This window comes from Aquila chrysaetos, chromosome 21, assembly GCF_900496995.4.
Source record: "Aquila chrysaetos chrysaetos chromosome 21, bAquChr1.4, whole genome shotgun sequence".
NCBI lineage: Eukaryota > Metazoa > Chordata > Aves > Accipitriformes > Accipitridae > Aquila > Aquila chrysaetos.
Genome location: NC_044024.1, coordinates 10808660 through 10829392, shown reverse-complemented (window position 1 = coordinate 10829392; position 20733 = coordinate 10808660). Strand labels below are relative to the sequence as shown.

Sequence of the window (20733 nt, the reverse complement as noted above, 5' to 3'; positions counted from 1 at the left end):
GCATAACATTATAGAGCAGCTTGCTATTATCATGGGAAAATACTAAAGGCCTTATTTTCAGACCTTGCAAAATGTCTTTAGTTTGGCATCGTGAAAATATGAGGTGATATCTCTGGTGGTTCTCACACAGTTATTTTGGCTTTATATTGCCACTCAGCAGGAAAAAGTTGAGCAGACCGAGCCAGCTCAACCATGTCTTCACTGTGGCCTGGTGGGGTGGCTCATAAGGACAATCACAAATAAGAGATCTGGCTCAAATCCTGCAGCTGAAGTTGCAGCTACTTATGCAACTATCCATCACCCGCCACCATTCTTTGGCTCTTTATGAGACATTTTCTTATGAAAATCCATGTTGCTATTGTTGCGTTTTAGTAAGAAGTAAAAAAGGACTCCTGGGCTAGAGACAAACAACTCCCTATGTCATTTGCCATGAGAAGGACACCTGTGCTGGAAGTGAAGAGTGCTCAGTACTTAAGGCTATGTTTAATACCCTGCCTGGTGACCTTTTGTAAGAAGAGAGCTGAGAGTGCTAATGCCCAGGGTAGTCTGTGAAAAGATACGTGCTTTTAATCAGCTTCCCCATAGTAGGATAATAAAAGCAATAATCCTTTTAGTATTCTGTTTCTATTACCTCTATCTAAATTTTCCAAGGTCACTAAAGCCGTAAGCAATGGGGAAGATAAGCTTCCAAGGAGTTGAACTGTAGAGCAGTGAAAAACATCACACCCAGCAGTATGGATTGTTCTCTTGCTTCAGCTTGTGGTGAGGGAGTCAAACCATGTAGAGAACAGACTGAGTGGTTTCCCAGGGCACTGGTCACAACAGATTTCTAATGTAGCGTGGGCTTCATCTTGTGGTCTCCAAGCATCATTTGTTATAATCAGACTGAGAATTTGGACTTTTTCCTCTTATCAGGAGACCAAACTATTTGGCCTTGGGGAGGGAGTGAAATTATTTTTATAGTTGAGGGCTTTGATTTGGTTTGGCTTCAATGAGCTTGTTTAGTTTCTTTACAACAACAAAAGCCACTCCACCTGCCCCCAAAAAACTGTCATCCGCTGCATGTACTGATTTCTTCTGGTGAATTTTTTAGCATAATAGCTTGGATGCAGTAACAAAAGGATGTCATTTAAATGTCCAAAGTGTGCTTCTGTTCTCAGCTGTGGTGAACTCTACCCCTAGGTAGCAGACACACATTTTCTCTTGACTTCATTAGACTCTGTATGCAAGAACCAAATCTGGCTGTTTGTGTATTAAAGCAGCATAATATTGAGTTGCCCATCTCTTGTGAGCTCTTGGCATTAGAGTGTCTCTACTGGGTCAATCCAAAGGTCCATCCAGCCCACTGGATGTTTCCATGTTGGACTGTTTCCAACAGTGACCAGTAAAAACTGCTTAGGGAAGAGCACTGGGCCAAGGGCAATCACACAGTCCTCGCCACTGCAGTCTCCCAGACTCCAGCAATTTCTGCTTAGGTACTTCCTAAGTCAGATCTGGTATTATCCTGTTTAATAGCCCTGAATAGATTTTTTTTTTCCTCACTGTTTTCTTTAATTGCTTTTTGAACTCATCTAAAATTTAGTATTCATGACATTCTGTGGCAATAAGTCCAATAGTTCTAACAGGGCATTTTTTGGAGAAGTATTGGAGGATTTCTGTAGGTTACTGGAGGATTTCTCTAGTTTACCATCATGTCATGGTATTGGCTACTCCTAGCTTTTCACAGGAAAATATAAAACCTTTGAGATGAACAGTTATTTATTGAATTTTCTAGAGAGAGAAATGTATCCTTTGGGCAGTCAGTAGTGTACCGCTGTCGTGAACTTAATAGTCACATACCATATAACTTGTGGTAGTTTTAACTATGGATGATGTAACTTTTGCCTATATAGAAGTCTTTTGAATGCACCTCTTACCTCTAAATTAGTAGTATTCTATGCCATTGAGCAGCAAATTTTATTCTCCTTCATAGAAAATGGACTGCATTTCTGTTTAGGTCTTAATTTGTTCTTTCTTTGATGTTGCTTTAAGTAGAACAAGCAAATTTTGTCCTGGAATACTAAATAATTATTGTACTGTAGATTTTTTGGTTAATTAAAAGATGTAGCCAAGCCCCAACTTGTAGTACAAGATTTATTTTGATTGCCAAACCCTTGAGCTGCCTTTACAGCAGAGCTCTTGTCCATACCCAAGTTTTGTTCCTTATGTTGTTCATGCGGAGCTCTGCAGGCAGTTCTGGCTCTGTCAGCTGAAGGACTCCCCATGGTGGACAGGGTATGTATGAGGACAGCATTGTAACATACATGTTGTGTGTGTACATAGGTGATGGAGAAATGAAGAACAGTCATAATAGATTATAAGCAGCAGGATCAAACAGTACTTTCTCATGCCCGAAGAAACCTTGTCATCTAATCTGACCTTTTCACATCACATAAACTATAAAATTTAATCCCTTGCATTTCCAGCCCAGGAACTTTTTTTTTAGGTGCTGGCCATGTACCTTTCCTCTCTATAGCATTACTGTGAGTGTTAAAGCCCAGTTTTATTGCATACTGTGGCATGGTAATGATTTTCTTTTGTGTACTGTGCTGTAAACATCCAAGCCAAATTGTTGACAGTCTCAATGTGTTCTGGAGCAAATGCATTTCCTGAGGTACGATGTGTTCCACCTTATCCTTTAGTTAATATATCAATTCTTCTGCCTCAGGCAGAGATGCTCAGGCTTGTGTCTCTTGGTTGTTGCTTTTAATTTGAATTCAGTTATGAGCATTGAAGAACTGTCTCAGACATTACAATTGCTTTAAATTCACAACAGAAATGGTCCGTGAGCCATCATGTGGTTTTCAGGCATTCTCATGTTGCTGAAATTCAGGCATCTAGCTTAGGCTGTGCCAGGCAACTGTGAAGAATATATTTCCATGTTGGTTGCATAGAACAGCAATGAAACTCAAGTTACATTAAAGTTGCATAAGATAAGTTGAGCTCCTCTGCTCAACTAACTGCTGAGCATCTAACTGCTCTTGAAAGGAGTGGTCCTGCTCAGGTTTCTCCACCATGCTTTCACTCAGGGCTGTATGTTCCCAGCACTTCTCTTGCATTAGTTCTTGCCTTCACTAAACCCATTAGTAAACTAATTCAACTGGAAAAAAAAAAAAAGAAAAAGCTGGGTGGGTGAACTGATACAGCTTACTTCCAAGAGATGAATTTCAGGCATGATGAATAGCCAGTCCAAAACATGCCCAAAGTCATGCTTTCCCTCAGGTATCTGATGGAACAGCACTGAAGCATGAAAGTTCTGTGAAATACGTTCCCGACTATCTTAATTTTATAATCTCTCTCTATTTTCTGCCTTTCTGTTACTGCTTGTAGTCTGGCAAACAGAGTGGTTATCAAAGAGTTCTGGTTTATACAGAAGGGTGTGCTTTGCTCTCATGGCTGAGAAAAAAAGCTTGAAAACTTTGAGTGTGTGCAGTTCAGGCTTTCTGTAGTGAGAAATCAGGGATGAACCCAGCTGGGGTACATTGTTTGCTCTACTGCTGCTCTCAGATTTTATTTCCAAGACAGTAGGTCTTGATTTATCTACTTGTAAAGTGAATATAAGTGTTGTACAGACATTGTGTGGCTGAAAGGTTGTCTGAGAGTCTGCGGATAATTGAGTTGCTGTGTAAGCACTTGTAATGAAGGAGTCCTGCTAAATTAGCTATCGGTCTTTCTGTAGAATTTTTCCTGTGAAGATATACCAATATATTGGCATCTTAAGGATGCTTTGAAATATGAGCAGGTGAGTTAGTTCACCTAAAGAAGGAACACGTCTAAATTATAGTCCCATTTCTCTCTGTATCTGACACAAGCTGGTTTCTAAGACTGCAAAGCCAAAAGAAACGCAGGCTGTGGTGTTCTCCATTTTGCTCTTTCTTCCCCTCCCATTTTGGCAGCTTGCACGGCTCCTGCCACTGACCAGGTATGTAAGTGGAAACTTGGCAGTATTAGCCACAGGACACCTTCAAGCCTGGCTTAAAGCAAGACCTGCTGAGGAACTTGTGGGGAGGTTTCTTCAACATGACTCTCCACCCTGCTGTGCAGTTCACCAGTGTTGCCTTGGGTCAAACCAACCCATAGGCAGAAAAGCATCAGTTTCAGTAAGATGCGGAGATGACCTTATTAGTCATGTTGATTTACAGCAATGACTAACTGATTGGTGAACTTCTGGGTGCAATATGAATTTCGGGGAAGGCTGTTTGCTCTGTGACAGTTCCCTGGTTTTGTTTATGATTGAAACAGAGCGGCCTTTTATCTCAGTGTTTGGCAGTAGGTGAAGCAATTGTACGATTTTGGCTGCCCTCTGACAGCTTTTCATAAGGATGCTGGGACTTGAGACAAGCATGAATCAATTGGCTTCTCAGAAAAATTCTGAGAACTGGCTCTCTGCCTGGAAATGGGACAAAAATAATGTCATTGCTCCGTTCTTTTCCACTTTGCTGAAATGCCCCAAAATCCTCATGCTAGAAAAATGGTCCACAAAACCAAAAAAACAACAGTGTGTTTCTCTTGTTAATAGTGATGGGATTTAGGATGACTGAAAGACCTAAAGTACTTGGTGTTGCTTGGTGATCTGAAGCAGAGAAATACGGATTGAACAGCCAAGTGCTAATCTGCAAAGAGCAAGTGGTGTGATTTTGCCTCGGGAAGAAATCATGCTTGGGTATGAGTGATGCACGGCATGGGAGCAAGGCTGGAGACTCCTAACAGCACGAGCTGCTCCCTCTTGAGCCGAGGAGCTTCACTCCCCAGTTGCACACCGTACCCGCTCATTCTCTGCAGAGCTGCCTCAGATTTAGGAAACCTGTAAGGGTGGAATGATGTTGCTTCAAAGACATGGTATCAGAAGATGTTATTGTGGTTATTTAGTCTGCCTTCCCATGTGCGGAAGATTGGAAAATGTAAGGGCAGGTGATAAATGCAGCAGGAGTTATTTGGGGAAAGGCTCAGTTGTGGTTTTAAGGCTGGGAGCACACCTGTGAAGAGCAGATGTCCCATATTATTTGTCACAGGGGAAGATAATTTTCTTTCAATAATGCAAACACACTTTTTAAAAAACAATGTTTTAAGGTTCTCAGGATCTAATTAAGGAAGTGTGTGCAACAAGCAATGGAGCTGGCCCCTTCCCAGAGCTGGTGTGACCACGCTGTGCAGTGTCCTACTTGCCAGGCTCTGACACTAATGCTGTTCCTTGATACCTGCAACGTTCCCATCTCCGGAGCTAACCTCTGGCAGTCGAAGGTCTATGCATCTTTCAGCACCTTAACTTTTGTCTCATTTGTTGTCAAGATTAGTATGTTCATATTTCATAGCATTTTTGAAGATAAAAAAACCAGGCTGGCTTCAGTGTTGTCTCTGGAATGTTAAAATGCTTTAGTGTGATTTTGCAGGTTCTGTTATACTCAATAACGCAATTTGCTTTTTCCATTCTTGTTTAATTAATTTTGAATTAAAAGGATATGTCTAGAATTAAGCATGTTCTTGTCAATTTAAGATCACTTATTAATAATATATTTGGACCTTGAACAGAGATTAAAATTTAGTATATTAGTTACTTTTAGGCAGCTTAACATTTTTAATAGAGAAAAAAGTCTGTGTTATATAACTAAGCCTATAATTCTAAATGAAACTGATTTAGCTGATCTGATAAATAATTAGTGAAATTGGAAACTAGATAAATTCTGATTCATTAGCATCTGGTTTTAGAATGTGATCATAAGGAAACATGAATGGGAGGAGGATGCCAGAAGTGTATCTGTTGGTAAAGTAATAATTAGAGAGGACAAAAGTAATTCAGTCAAGATTTAAGATTGCCTTAAACTGACAGTACTCAATTTTTTCCCACAATGAAACATAAAACAGTGCTAAAGATTTCTCTGTTGTTATAAAATTGAAGTGAAAGTGAGGGTCATCAAAACTACTATGAGGACCATGAACATATTGAATAAACTTAGATGAATCAGTAACTTGTATCGAGTAAGAAATAATATATTTATCTAATTGATTGTTTTCTGGAGTTTCATCTGGGGTTTATGGGATTGCGGAGTAGAACTGGCGGGATCGGGATGAGGCAAGTGAACTGAAACACAGCAAAAGCTAAAGGAAAAGCTTATCCCACCCACTTCAGGGAAGAACCTCAAAACTGAGCACTAATTTGTCTTGGTTTGATATATCTAGTACCACATACACTGTAGTTATGTAGCTGTTTGATATGAGCTGTTGTTAGATGGTGCTAACACTTCTCCAATATGCAGGATTTTCTTTGGCTTGTTTGTGGACAGCTGGTAGTCTGTGAAGAATTGGCTGTTGATGTGGCTTCTGTTCCTCATTTCTAATCCTAAAAGTACAGGAAATACTTTCTTCATCTTACTCTTCATGCAGCAGAATTGCCCCAAGACTAACCATGCATCTGTGAAGTGTAGGAATGACAGGATCCACAAGACAAGGTGCCAGGTAGGGGTTGATCTGTGCTAGGGAAATGTCTGGGAACCTTGTATGAAGTACCAGAAGGAGTCCAGTTGCTTTAAAGATTTTTAAAAGTCCTGGATCCACAAGAGACTGTTATTGCCTTCAAACCAGCATCTCTGCCAGTTTGAAAATGCTGTTTTTTCAGTGCCTGTTTTCCACACATCGCTGTGCCTTAGATAGCAGAGAAGCACATTGCTCTCATCTGTTTGGAAACGTCTTTCTTGCTGCTAGTGGTGGGGTAGGTCCCTAAGTATTAAGCATGGGTCCTCCCTACCCTCTCTGTGCCCCCAAAAGTGTTTACCTGTACGGTGGTTATTCCATTCTCTGACATGTGTTTTGGTGACCAGCCAGAGCTTGTGTGCACGTGGAAGAATAGAGCTCTAGGTGCCAAAATAGACTTTGGACATGCTGAGGTGATTCACAGGAGTCTCTGAGCCCAAGCTGGAGGTGAGGGATTGCAGGATGATGGGCTGAGAACTCAGTAAGGCATCCTGAAAGTCCTTGAAAAAACGGGTCAGAGATACCACTGACTTAAGATCTGAGAGAAGCCGTTTTTTAGCTCTTGCTCATGGTGTTTGCATAAGTTAGATAGATAGCTGAATTTTTTGTGCTCTGCTTTGTATCTAGTATGCAATGAGTAGTTTCCTCAGTCTGTAGTGAGACAGTGAGCTGTCACTGCAATGATTCATTACCTCACTATCATTCTGTACACAATTTATCAACCCCAAACCAACTTTTAGAAAATGCCGTGTATGTTTCCATTACAGGAAAAATACTCGATAACAGAACTGGGTCTGTGGATAATTAGAGGTTGGGGTCCATAGATAATACATTATTGAAATGGCCAGTTCCATAAATATGTTGGTAAAATTCAGAAGTACTGGAAAGCAAATTAACAAAGAATAAAGGCCCAACTGTTCAGTTGGCCCCAACGTAGCCCCTAAATCTGTGTGAACAAATGTTTATGAGCAGAATTAGCCCATTTGGCTATACAATCTGCGCATTGTGTACTTGCTTTCATTTGCAGTAAATGCGAACAAAAAACTTTATATTCAGTGTTATGTATACAAATCCAAGCCCTGGATCTATAGTATGTTTGGTGATGCATAGTGTACCTTGGTGCAAAGGCCAAACTTTAGACCAGTTCTTGAGAAAGCAACCAAACTGGTGAACTACAAAACTGTGCTCAAGGTGTACAGTTCTGGTTTCAAAAATCAAAGTCCCAGAAGGACACTCAGCTCTCTCCTTCTGATGCCTACTTTCTATTTTCAGCACCCCAGTGCAGAACTGGAAACGTTTGGAAAGACCTAGACTGAGCATGCTTTCTTCTTCAAGGGCTTTTTTCTTTTATTGTTGCTTTTATGAGTAACTAAATATGATATAATAATACACTTTTAATAGCCCTCTGACAGAAATCTTTTTTTTTTTTGCCTTTCTTGCAGGGTAGGTGGTTTTTTTCATTTTTTTCAACATGCTCAAGAAAAAACATTCACAAAGTTTCCAAAATAGGTGTTGTGGTTTGTAATTGGCAAACTAGCCACCCAGACTAAGGTTCATTGCTAATACTACTTTGATGTGGGAGTAATGTTTTGTTCAACTTCAAGCTGCTCTGCCAAGTTCAATTTTATAGGTGTGCAAAAATCCAGGAGATTCTTGAGTCTTCCTCAGCTGGAAATCTGAGCCAATGTGGTTTTTCATTTTTCTGCCCTGCCTGCTTCCATTCTATCTGAAAATCAAGACAGGGATGAAAAAGGTATGCTTTGAAATTTCAGAAGAATGCCAGCTTGGATTTATGCCTAGTACAAGGGTAAAAGTGTTGAGCGTTTTCTAACTAGGATTGTCATTCTCTAGTTTACAGCACTACCGTGGACTCACTTCATATAAAAAGAATGTAATTCATTTTATTTTGTAGTTACCAGAAAATAATCAGGGAAGTGACCCTACTGGGTCATGATTTTCTGCTAGTGATTCACACAAGTTGGTCCCCTGGCTGAGTGTTCTTGAGGATGATCTTTCTGTAAGACGGAAAAATCTCAATTATTGCTTTCAGCAGAAGTTAAAGAAGCTGCCATCTTGAGCAGCTTGGAAGTAATAAACTGTGCTGAACTGAGCTCAGCTACAGGCATGCATCCTACACAAGGCTCTGGCCCTAGATGCATACAAACTACTAGCTATATTCTTATGCTCCAGGGACTATTAACTTAAGAAACATTTCCTTTTGTACAAAAACTGTGTGAGTGATATATGCCAAAATGACACACAGATTGTCACATATTTGGGCTTTAATGTGCTCTGTTTTCCAGGGAAAGCATCAATTACAGGTAGATTGACAGCCAACGCACCTTGGGCACTAACGTCTGCAATCTCAGTGCTGCCACAGAATCAGGCTTGCAGAAAGGCAGCCCCAAATCAATGCAAATTAAATAAACTTTTGAAAAGTTCTGAGGACTCTTACTTAGTTGAACCATAACTAACAGCAACACATTAAAAAAAATTATCAGGTAATTATTAGAGAACAATAACATTGTTAGGCTAACTGGGCTATACACCAAGGGGCTGTCAATCACGGTTGTTATGAAAAGCAGAACATTTAGAGGCTGTCAATCATACCTGTTTGTAAAAGCCGAAGGACTTCAGGAATTGTTATGCCTGAATTTACCAAATGCAGAAATAACAAAAGCACCTGAGTCTCATGCAGACTGATATTACAGTTTACGTAGAATCTTGCATAAGTTTATGCCTTTATTCATCCAAAAATATCTCATGACACTGGGAACTTGGAAAGGTTTATTTTTCAGCTACCTCCTTTATATCACTGCTTTTTTAAGGCTGCTTAAGTGTGTCAAATCTGGTAACGAAAAAGTAACTTTTGGTAAATTCTTTTGCTGCGAAGCAAAAATGTTGGAGTTAGTATCCAAATAGCAGAGAGCTGGTGCTGGAGCCCTTCAGTCTCCTGGGGAGTTTCGCACATTTCTGCAAATCCAAAACACTGCAGCAAATACCAGCTGGAGAATTTAAAAGGACTCAGAAAATGTTTAACATGGAGGTACTAACCCATAGATGCTATGAGAAATGCGGCCCATGAGACTGAAAAAACCCCATGGAACCTTGTGTCTGTTTATTTTTAAAAGAAGCATTGAATGCATGTAGTCACCTGATTTAAACTAAAAGAAGTAGTTAGTCGTTTGGCATTTTTTTGTTTGTTTGGGTTTTTTTTTAATCAAAATGAAGAGATTTTGTGAGAAAATGGCTTTCTGATGCTATCTTTCTGCATCTGAAAAAAGGGAGTTCCCTGTACTCTGCATCACCCCACTTGTGTCCTGGGTGTCCTGAATTTGTAAATCACTGCATTTTATAACTGAGGCCAAGTGGAAGCATGTGTCTGTGCATTCAGTGTTTGTGATGCTGTTTGAAAACCTGTTTGTTACTGAATACATCATTGATTTCTACTTCTTTGAAAGGTTTCCATCGAGGAATCGGTACCGTTCAGTTTTATCCCAGAAGACGAAGTGCTTTCAGCAGGTTTCTTGCTGCTCTGGGCCCTGTGGGAGTCCTGGCATGAGTAACCCCGGCATTAAGCCCTACCTAGGCATGAATTTTTACATTAGTTTTTTCTCATATTGGGAGCTTTGCTTTACCAGATACAACATCAGGAGCATGTTCCCCAAGTACTGAAACCTTCCTTCCTTGCCAGCAGTTGTTACTGCAATGATGACCTCGATGTCCTATTGTATTGGGCACTTTATTAAGCATGGTGGGTCTGAAAGAGGAGAAAGGGGAGAAGTCCCAGCTCCAAACAATTCATGGCCTGACCATCCTAAATAGGTTTAGAAAGGAAAAGGTTTTAACCTGCTCAAAGTCATCCAGTGAGCCAATGGCAGACCCAGAGGTAGAAGATACATCTCTTTGACATGCAGAGGAGTTTCTTAGGTGGTCGTGGACCACACCACATCCCCTGGTGGCATGCCCACGTACCGCAGCAATAAGCATCATCTCGCCAAAGCAGTAGCTGCACTCACACAATTGTTAGTTAATTCAGTGAATTTTTAAAGCAAATGTTAATAATTAAACTCAAGTGGTTAATGAGTTTCTAGAGAAAAGATCAAATTATACTCTTCAAACATGGAGTTAGAATTTTGTCTAATTAGAAGAAATATGTTTTTCCCATGAGGGGCAGTTGCTGAAGTGACAGTTTGGAGACTGTTGTGACAGCATTTGCAGAGATGGGTGCCAGCCAAAGAACAGAGCTTTTTTAGTATCTCTGGTAGTGTAGTAGTTTCTTTTGAAGGCATAATTATGTTGCATTCTTTGCACAGTTCATTAGGAAAAGAAAAACAAAGAACTTGTATTCCATGTGGTTGATGTTCACACATTTTTATCTTAGCATGATAGAAGAAGTTGTTAGATCCGGAACGTAACATGGTGTGTCTCTCTCTTTCACTGCTAGCCTAATAGCATAACTAGTGCTAGGTGGAAAACAGCTTTTCTAGCCCACAACTGTTATTCAGGATTCCATTTCTTTTTTCCTGTGTGAAATCTCAGAAAGTGTAAAAATGTCAAAAGGTCTACATAAACTAAAAATCTTAACAAGAAATAAGTTTGCATCAATTTGGGTCATTCTGATGTCTTGAAATCTTTGATTTCTAAATGATTTTTAATACAACTCTTTTTTGCTACTGCTTTGTTAAATATAGAAATGAAAAAGTAATTTCAAACTTCAGGATTATTTTTGTTTTCAAACTGTAAAAATGAAATTTTCTCAAAATTTTTCCCCAGTACTTTCTGTTGAGAAATGCATTGAAACTGTTTCCCCGCAAAAAAGTTTCTATGTTGACTTAACACATTTTTTTGGCAAGAAAAAAAAGTTTTGTGGAACTATTCCCAACCAACTCTAGTAATAAATATTCTCTTCATTACATCTTACCATTTGCAAGCAAAACAAGTAAACAGGATTGCTACAGAGCCAGAATTTATCAGAGGTGTCAAGATAAAGCAGATTCATTTTCTTCGAGCGTACGTAAGGCAGTCTTCATGGCACAAGAGCATATGAGAGAATAAACAATCTTTACTAGTCATTAAACAGACATAGCAGAACTGAACCATCTCATATTTCCAGAAGCTAGCAATTACTTTTTCACACCTCTGGTTTAGTCCCTTTATACAAAGGAGAAATCCTAATAAATACAGCCCAGTACCTATAACCTACCTGATACCAACACAGCCCATTGAACTGGTTACAAATGGCTTAACTCACATTTCTGCTTAGTGACACCTGAACTGTCCTGATATGGTGGGAAATTAGCTCCATACCCTACGACATCCAAGCCTCGCTGTGGAGACTGTTGAGCAGTGATGCCTGATCTCCTCAGATGGAGAGAAGGGTATTTTTAATGTCAGAAGGAGTAAGGGTCTACAGTAATGGCTTGTGCACTTGCTAGCCTTAGTTTCTGCATTTTGAAGAACCCCAAATTCTACAGGTAAGAAGATGCAGAAAACTAAAGTAAAATGTAATAACTACTAAGTAACTACTACTAAAATGAATTAAAAACACACTAGTATACTTACAGAAGTGGCTTTTATCTGCAGTTTCCCAGCTTGTTTCTCTGAAATGAAATTGTTATGGGTTGGGCATATTAGGACTGATCTTTCAAACGTAAGTGTCTCCTCTGTGGCAGTGCTGAGGATGGGGGGTGGGCAGGAGTGGGGGATCCATGATGCTGCTCTGCAAAGTGAGATCCTAGAGCAGTGTGGGCACCCACACAACACACAGCCCATGCCAGGGCGCAGGGGGAAGTTATGTGCAAGAGCTGCTGCTGTACTGACTCTTGTTTTATGAAAGCTTGTGCACCTGTGACATATAGTGCAGGGATTTTATGGGGTAATTTGGAAAAAAAACCCTTCCTGCAATTCTCTGTTGGTTTATTCACGCTTGTAGAAGCTTTTCCTCTTCCTAAGGCAAGGGGAAACTTTTCCCGCTGCAGAAGCTGGAGAACTCACCAAAACCAATGATAATCCCCCAAATTTGTAGAGAAACATAACATGGGACTAGTCGGTTGGGAATGCTGCTTCAACATTTTCAGGCAATTTGCAGCATCCTCCCTGCAGCTGAGAGAACTCTTCCAGCAGGCAGGAACATACAGTGGAGATGTTGCCTTGTAATATGTATTTGGAAAGAACCTAGTGGTACCCCAGGATACAGCTCTCACTGGGAAAATGAAGGGTGGAAGATACTATTTTTAGGAAGATGGTGCTCAGGTCTGAATTCTGCCCAAACCTTCTTCCACACAGGAAGGTCCTTTCCCAGATAACAGGGATTTGAGGCAGAGATTGTGATATGGGAAATGCCCCAGAAGTCTGTTTTTATTCACTTTCCTTTTCTTTTCCTCTGGATTTTTTTTTTTAGAAAAAGAAATTATTACTGAGTTATTTGTTACTGTCAGATGGATTGAGAGAGAAATCATGCATGGATTTTATATATAAATACAAAAAGCTTACTACCTTCAACCCTGAGCTCGATGGTGGTAAATTGGGAAGAAATCTTGGTTTTCAATGACAAGCCATTCTGGTAGGGCCCAGGCAGGGTCTGCTCTTAGATCTCCCAAAACAGTGCAAAGCTTGGTATTCTGTGGAAGATCTCACAAGCAACAAAAAAACCCTCCTAAAATAAGGGATACTTGTGGCATGGAGGAATTCCCTGATTGTTTGTTGCTATCACTGTGTCAGATCTGCAAGTGAGGCATGTTGAAGCATGGGGGGGAAGAGAGGAAGAGGCTTAAGTGCACAGCTGCTGTTACTCAAAAATCAGGCTAAAGCTCATAAAAATCAGCACGCCAGGCACACCTGGGTATGCATGGCTTTGTTTTTGATAGCTCTGTGTGAAGTACATCAAAGCAAACACGCTTCATGCTGCCTGTATTGATAAAGAGATCTTCCAAATAACATTTATCCAAGCAAGAAAAGAGGTAAGAGGATGTTTATAAAAGTCTTTCGTGTCCTTGTCTTGTCCAGAAGAATTGTTTAGGATTACAGCTTTGCTCATGTATTATTTGTGTGCATTTTGTATCATTGAGAGTCTCTGTTTTCTGTCTTCGCAAAAACGTGGGGAAAAAAATTGTGCAATCAGCTGCTCACTTCTGGGGAAAATGTGATCAGGCAGCATAGCCTGTTGGGTTAAAATAGTGTTTGCTTATTTTGTCAGCCCCTGGGTGTCAGTGCAGTAAGCTGTTCGTGGTGGGCCTAAAGGACAGAAGGTTAGGATGTGTGGGTTTACCTTTTTTCTGTGTGCCTATAACATTTTTCTTGGCTTTTCACTTTGATTTCTGTTGTGATGCTGGCAGGAGAGATTAATTCCCTTTCCAAAATGGTTCCAATCTGGGGTCTTCTCACTAGTAAGGAAATGTGTTCAGCTGACTGCTGACACATCTGTAGGCAAAAGGCTCATGAGTGTCAAAACCATTCCTGTTTTAGGAAGTTTGTCATACCAACTGTGCATGTACTAAGTTTGTATGGACTTTGGCTCATGTTAAGTTTCTGTGATGCTCTGTAGATATTTAAAAAAAAAAAAAAAAAAAAAAAGTGTTCCAATGCAAATGAGGTCTCTTGGCACCAGCAGCTCTCTCAGGCCAGAATGTCCCCCTGTGCTGTGGGATGCCCTGCTTGCAGGCTAGCTGCCAGCTGGCCAGCTGCAGACTCTGCTGTGAATGCTCCTCTCTGCCTAAGAGCAATTAGTCACTATCTTACAATATTAAAAACTTGTTTGTTACCTGTCTGAGCAAACGTCCATAGTGTTAGAGGAGAAATTTGCCCCAATCTGGTTCATCTCAGAGACTGATATGTCCCGGCTGTGGCTTAACCAGACTGTGGATCTCACTTGCATTGTGCTGGAAAGGGATAAGGTACCACTGCTTGCTCACGGTGCAACGTACAGGAGTGCTGGGGCCTTGTTCTCTGCTGCCTGGCCTCCCCTTAGGTTTAGCGCAGGTGAGATGTGCGAGTTGGAGTGCAGGTTTGGTTTGGGGAAGAGCAGTGTTGTGGAACCCTGCAAACTTAAATATTAGCTTTGGGGAATACGGTGTGTTATTCTGGGGACACCTGCAAACAAAGTTGTGGTGGAAGGATGGTGTCAAATATAAAGCTTGAATGCTTTCCTTAAATTTTAACTGTTCTGGATGTGGAACTTCTTAAGAATCTCTCACTGATGTTTTTGTGTGCAAAGTCAAAAAAGGCCTTGAGAGCCTTTTAGAACTGTGAGTCAAGTGCCTAAGATCAGAAAATTCAGAAGATAATACACCCTGCTTTTATATATATATATATATATATAGTTTGCTTATGATTTGCTTTCTGTTTTCAAAGCCTTTAGGAGATGTATTTTACATCTTTTGTCTGCAGCTGTGAGACCTACTATCTCAAAGGGCTGCGATTTAAAAACCCAAGACACAAGATACTAAAAGACTTGTGAGGAAAACCTGTGGCAGTTGGCAACACTAGGCTAGTTTCATTTTTCCCAAAGTAATATGAAAGCAGGAATCTGAGTAACTCACACTGCTGTTTCCTCTCATAACTGGACTGTGCTTTTGTGGCTTAAAAGAAATGAAGTAAAAAGAATTCATTTGATATTAAATGGTAGCAAGTGTGAGCAAGAAGATGTTTATCAGAATTCTTTATAATGTTGTTTAAAAAAATAACTTTGAAATTCCAGCTTTGTCCTGTATTTCAGTTGTTCCTGTGAAAAAGCTTCTTCTGTGTTTTTCCCGTTATATGTTAAGATACAGACCTGTGAGGTGCTATCTCTGTTTCTCTCCTGGGACCAAGCTGCACAGAGTATCTGGCTTTGATGTAAGCTTTTGCTTTTCCTGGGCCTTGTTTTTCTTGTTATGTTTTAAATATGCATATTATTATAATGAATAAGCTACCCAAATGTCTCTAGCTCTCAAGAACTAAGTCCTGTTCTTCCAGCCTTTTCTACCCTGCCCTCCTAATTGCACTCCTAGGCGTTGTCACTGAAGCCTCACAGCTCTTCTGGAGCTCAGTGAGCAGTGACCCTTTCTGTAAGCTGTTGAATGAAGTGTTTTTTTCTCTTATGTCTTGTATGGCTTATACTTGCCACATAAGTAGCAGAACTTACTTTGTTCTCAGTGGGCTGCAGTGGCATGGTGAGTAGGATCAAGGGGAGAAGTGCAGCACCCTTGTTTCTGAATGAATCAGCTGCTCTGATTCAGAGCTGGGTCTTGTGTTTCAGGGCTTCTGCGCTGCAGCATGGTGCTGTTATTTTTGGCAGAATAAAGCCCTTCTACATCCGAATGACTACAATAGTGCTTTTATCTAGAAAGCGCAAAGTATTATGTCTTTCAGTCTTATAAATGAATTTGATGCTATAGAAGCATCAAATGTAAAAAAATTTGCTTGGTACTGTTACGCCTTGTGAATCCTCAATGAAGTTACAGTCTCTAGTTTTTGGTTGTTGGGTATTTTCTGCTTTCCTCCTCTGTTCTGTGCTTGAACAATGTCAGTCCTCCCACACAGCTTTGCTGGGGAAGTAAAGGCAGGATTAAGTTCCCATTTCCTTACTTTCAGAGCTCTTCTTTTCTGTGCCCAGGGCAGAGTTGCCTGCTGGTTTTGTGGGGCTGAGGTCCCCACATCTGGTGAAGTTTCTGTGCCTAGGTCAGTATGTGCCATAGTTATAATACTTACACCATCCCTTGGTCCTCAGCAAATGTGAAGTCGTACAACTTGGCTGGCAATGAAAGAGCTTTAAGATAAAGTGCCCTGCTTTGCACTTGCCATTGGCTCAGATGGGATCCTCTTTGTGTTCAACACTTTTTCTGATTGATACAAACTACTGCAAGAGGATTTCTTGGGTTGCATCAGCTGTGCTTAGGTGAATTTCTCCAGTGTTTCAGAGGTGTTTGGTTTTTAACATTCTGCATCTCAACACCTCTCTCAGCTGTACATAAACACTAGGACTGCAGCTAGGTTCAAAATCCTCAGTTTTGCTCAGGAGCTGTAAACTGATATTTCTACCCATTATGTTTAATGACTGTTGGTTGCCTGTTCCATCCCTGAGGTTTCTAACAGCTTGTGTGGTGCTCCCCACTTTGGTGAATGTGTCTGCCTTCCTCCAGTCCTCCTTTCTGCTGCAATATTGCTGACGGGTGTTCCCAGGTGTGTGTTTTGGTAGCCTTGGTCTGGAATAAGGCTCAGGTGCCTGTTTTGCCAGATGTCCTTGCTTCCTTTGAAGCTCTTGCAAAGTGTTGTGTGGTAGCACATCACCAGCAGCACAGCTTTTGCTATCTGTCCCCTATTGATGTTCTTCTTGCCCAAAGGGGTTTTCCAGCAGAGAACAACGTCCTGTTTTGTGTCAGTATCTGTACTGAACTCCTTGGTTTTCTGACAGCTCAGACTTGTAGAACAAAGCGCTTGAGTAAGATATTATTTTTAATGACACCCAGGGGTCTGTTAATTTTGGAGCAGAACATAAGGCCTAGTTCTGCCTAGGGCAATCTCATGGAAACTTTTATGTTGTAGCTGGAAACAAGGTTTCGGTCACACTCCACACAGGAATTTCTCCTCAGTAAGGTTTAGATGTTCATGTAGCCCTGTGTTATGGGCTTCTGCATCTTGCATTCCTCATCTATACATAAGGATCACATATCAACAGGAATGAATTCGTTTTTACTTTGCAGAGTTACTGAGACAGTTCCGTAGAGGGCCTGCAAGCTAAAGTTGTAAGTTCAAAACCGTGTGTCTCACCGATCAGCCAGACTGACTGGCCCAGTGTTTTTTTCCCCAAATCATTAAGGAGACAGTGAGTTGTGGTGGCAGCAGGGGTTTGTGCCATGTCCCCTACTCTGAAGGTCACAATTTCAGCCCCACAGACTGATTCCCACTAGCAAGGCACTGTGGCTGGTGGCAGCATCAATGGGGTGGGACATGCTTCTGTTGACCTGTGTGGATGAAGCTGATTTTGGCCTCGCTGAGTAGTGAGTGTTTCTAATTGCTATTTGTGCTGCTTTAGTGTAATAAAACTGGGAACTAAGAAATGTGTTTGCTGCTACTTTGACCTTTATATGCAAATCTTCCTTGAGGGTCAGATGTGTGTGAGAGAAAAACCATGCCAGTGTAATTTAAAAATTATATGACATTCATTAGCTCATCTGCACATGGAAGGCTATTATTGCCTGTTAATTAATGGAAGTAACAAAATTGTTTCATTTTTAGAGTGCTGCCATTATCAAAACATGTGCTTGTAATGGTTACACTGCCTGGTGTAAAGTTGCTTTAAAAATTACGTTACCTGGCCTGATGCTGCTTGTTCTTAAATATTCCCAGCATAATTTCTTTGTATTAGTTGGTGGCAGGTTTAGAAAATGAAAATATAAGATGCACTTTTACTGTCACAGAACTCAAGAGGTGTTTGCGTTGTGGCACAAATATACCCAAGTCCTATTTCTGCAACTGTTCCAAATGCTGGTCTGCTGATACAGGGCACAAGATCTTCCTTCAGCTGGGATGTACAGGAAATGTGGTCAAATAAGTGGGAATGATACAGGAATTGGGGCTTTGGGCTTCTGCTTCCTGGCTTTCCTGTTTCCTAATAGGTCAACAGGTCAGCATAATTCATTAATCCAGCCTGCATAGAAGTTGTATCTATTTGGCACAATGTGTGCGTGTATTGGGAATCCTAACCTACCATTGATGCAGCAGGAGTGCCTGCGTGGCACAGCACATGCTGTCCAAAGACAGAGCTGACCCCAAACACAGCCTGGCTGTGGTTGTGTTGCACTCATCCCCACATTGATCAGCAAAGTAATTAATGGGTCACATGCCCAAAGAGATGTCTCTGCCACTGACTCCCCAACCTTAGTTCATGTCTCTCCATGCAGTGCTTGCTGTGTGCTGTAGTTGTACTTACAAACTAAAGTAATTTCTGCCTCAAAATGTTAGTTTGTTGGAACTTCTCTGGCAAGAGACCCACTCTTTACTCAAAGACTTAAGATGTCAGAAAAGGTATTGTGCCCATTGCCTTGAAACATACTTTTGCTACTTGTGAGACTAAACATAAAAGAATTAAATTCCAGCCTAACTGGAGTCAGTGACAAATCTCTCATTCACTTATAATCAATGGTGCCAGCACCCAAATTATTTTAGTTTGTGGTGATACTAAAGGTGTTAGAGATCAGAAGCCAGGAGTGATGGACCTGCCCTGTTGTTTCTGATGGAGTATTTCCCACCTGTGAAGGGCTTGTTGTTACCAGAGGAACAGAAGCATTTCTCTTTCAAATGTGCTTTAGCTGGGGTAGGGAAAATAATGTTTCCCCGCCCCCTGACAACTGGCAGTTTGTTACTTCCTTAACTCTGAGCTGTTAGCATAGATATTACCTTGCTGACAAAGTGAAAGCAATTTAGTAATAGCTTGCAAAAGAAAATCGACTCCATTAGAGCTCAGTTGCCTTTGTTCCAGCCATTAAAATGCAGACAGTCCTGATTCATATATAAATTGTTTTGATATTTAATTATTTTTCCTTAGTCGAGTTTATTAAAAGTGCATTTGACTACCTCCCTCTGATATACTCGTGCTAGCATTACCTGTGTAAGGAGAGGCTGGTCTCCCATCATTCATCACTTAGATGGGAATGGCTCTCTTAGGTCTCTGACCACAACACAGCAGTCATCCGCAGCCTGGCTGGAAGACACTGCTGATGTACCTGACAAATTTCACCCAGATTTTAGGTAAATGTAGGAAAAATATTCCTTTAAAAAAGGAAATGGCTGCTTTGGATCCTATTTGAATGATGCCATTTCTAAATACCAGTTTTCCTTCGCTTCTAAATGCTAGTTTTCCTTTGTAGACTGTCATTGAGACCAGCAGTTGTCTTTACATTACAATGTCTGTTTCTTTGTTAGTCTTTAACCTTCATATTTTCTCCATCATTATGTTCCTGGTTTCGTCTGCAGCTTCTTTCCTATTTTCATTTTCTTTGCTGTGGTCCTAACCATTCTGTTAAATGCAGCCAAGCATTTGCCTGCTCTTTGCAGCATCAGCCATCTCAAGACTGCTTTCCTTGCTGCAGTTTCAGCATGCCTCATCCACTCTATTTGTGATAGAAACCAAATTGTACAAAATCATTATCGTATGTGTATGCTCATAAAGAGAACTGGGTTAATCCAAATGGCACCAACTTATAGACTTCCTTTGCCTTTCACGTCATGCTGGAAACTGAAGTATTTTCCATTATGTTTCATCTCCTTCATTTCGTTTTTCCTGACTCATTTACTGATGTCATAGGTGACAGTTTGTGTCACTGCAATTTGCTCCCATGGAAATGACTCCTGCACACGTATGCATGGCATCCGACTCCTCGCTCTTCACTTCTTACATAATATGGGAGCTGTCAGAGCTCTACGCCAATGTGCCCATCTGTCTATTCTCTCAAAGTTAATGAGCCTTTTTCTTCTTGCTTCAGGCATACTACACACCCTGACGTGTTCATAGATGATGTCTATTAAAATTGTCAAATGCTTTGAAAATGAAATTATTTCTCTAAATAAAGAGCCTGCTTCTAATCTCATTGAAGATGTTTCAATGCAATTGGCCTGTTTTCTAGTACAAATCAAGAGCGACTATACTGAGGTCTGTCTGACCAGAAAGGCGGTGGGGCCTTCTTGTTTAACTGAAGATATTTGTGATTTACTATAGTGTAAGAACTCAGAGTCTGCCCCTGGCTTAGTCTGGAAGCAGCAGCACAACGCAGAATTTACCTGGAATAAGGCAGGCAGATTAAAGTGACCTCTCATGGCATTGAAGCAGTTGGGGGGGGGGGGGGGGGGGGGGGGACAGAAATGTTTGTTTGCTTTTAGAGTGGTGGAACATACAGAAAAACATTTGATATTAATTATTATATTTCTCAAAAAGGTGAAAGGGAATGAAGGAAAAAACCTACAGCTCATAATAGAGTTGCTACATCAGTCTAAGGAGAATTAAGAGTGAATTATGAGTATGAAATAGTAGGGCATTAACTGAAGTTAGATAACAATAACCAAAGTAGGGGAAAAACCCCCTCAAATTCATATCATTGTATTAAGAAAATCAGTAGTGAATTTAGTTCATACTGGAGTGTGTTTTCCCCAGAACAATTTTGGGGAAAAAGAAAAGTAATTTAAGATTTTTAATAGTCTTTCTATTTTTTTTTTTCTTTATTACTAAACCCAAAGCTGATCAAACATTTT

At 40.6% G+C, this 20733-nt stretch overlaps 1 protein-coding gene and 1 long non-coding RNA gene across 10 annotated transcripts in view; one reads left to right on the top strand and one right to left on the bottom strand.

Moving 5' to 3' along the window:
* The window catches only part of LOC115333616 (5-hydroxytryptamine receptor 2A-like), a 103740-nt gene that overhangs the window by 18072 nt on the left and 64935 nt on the right, over positions 1-20733 (top strand). Inside the window, exon 1 of one of the 9 annotated variants that reach the window (XR_005931010.1) lies at positions 2196-2274. The exons of the other annotated variants lie outside the window; for them this stretch is intronic. The gene's annotated coding sequence lies outside the window, so the exon portion shown is untranslated. Of the gene's footprint in view, positions 1-2195; positions 2275-20733 lie in introns of those variants that run through there. 9 annotated transcript variants of the gene reach the window in all.
* LOC115333620 lies at positions 2553-13238 on the bottom strand. The gene is made up of 4 exons (XR_003920861.2): positions 12073-13238; positions 8383-8522; positions 6809-7007; positions 2553-6376 (listed from the first exon to the last, which is right to left on the bottom strand). It is a non-coding gene; the product is annotated as an uncharacterized LOC115333620 (long non-coding RNA).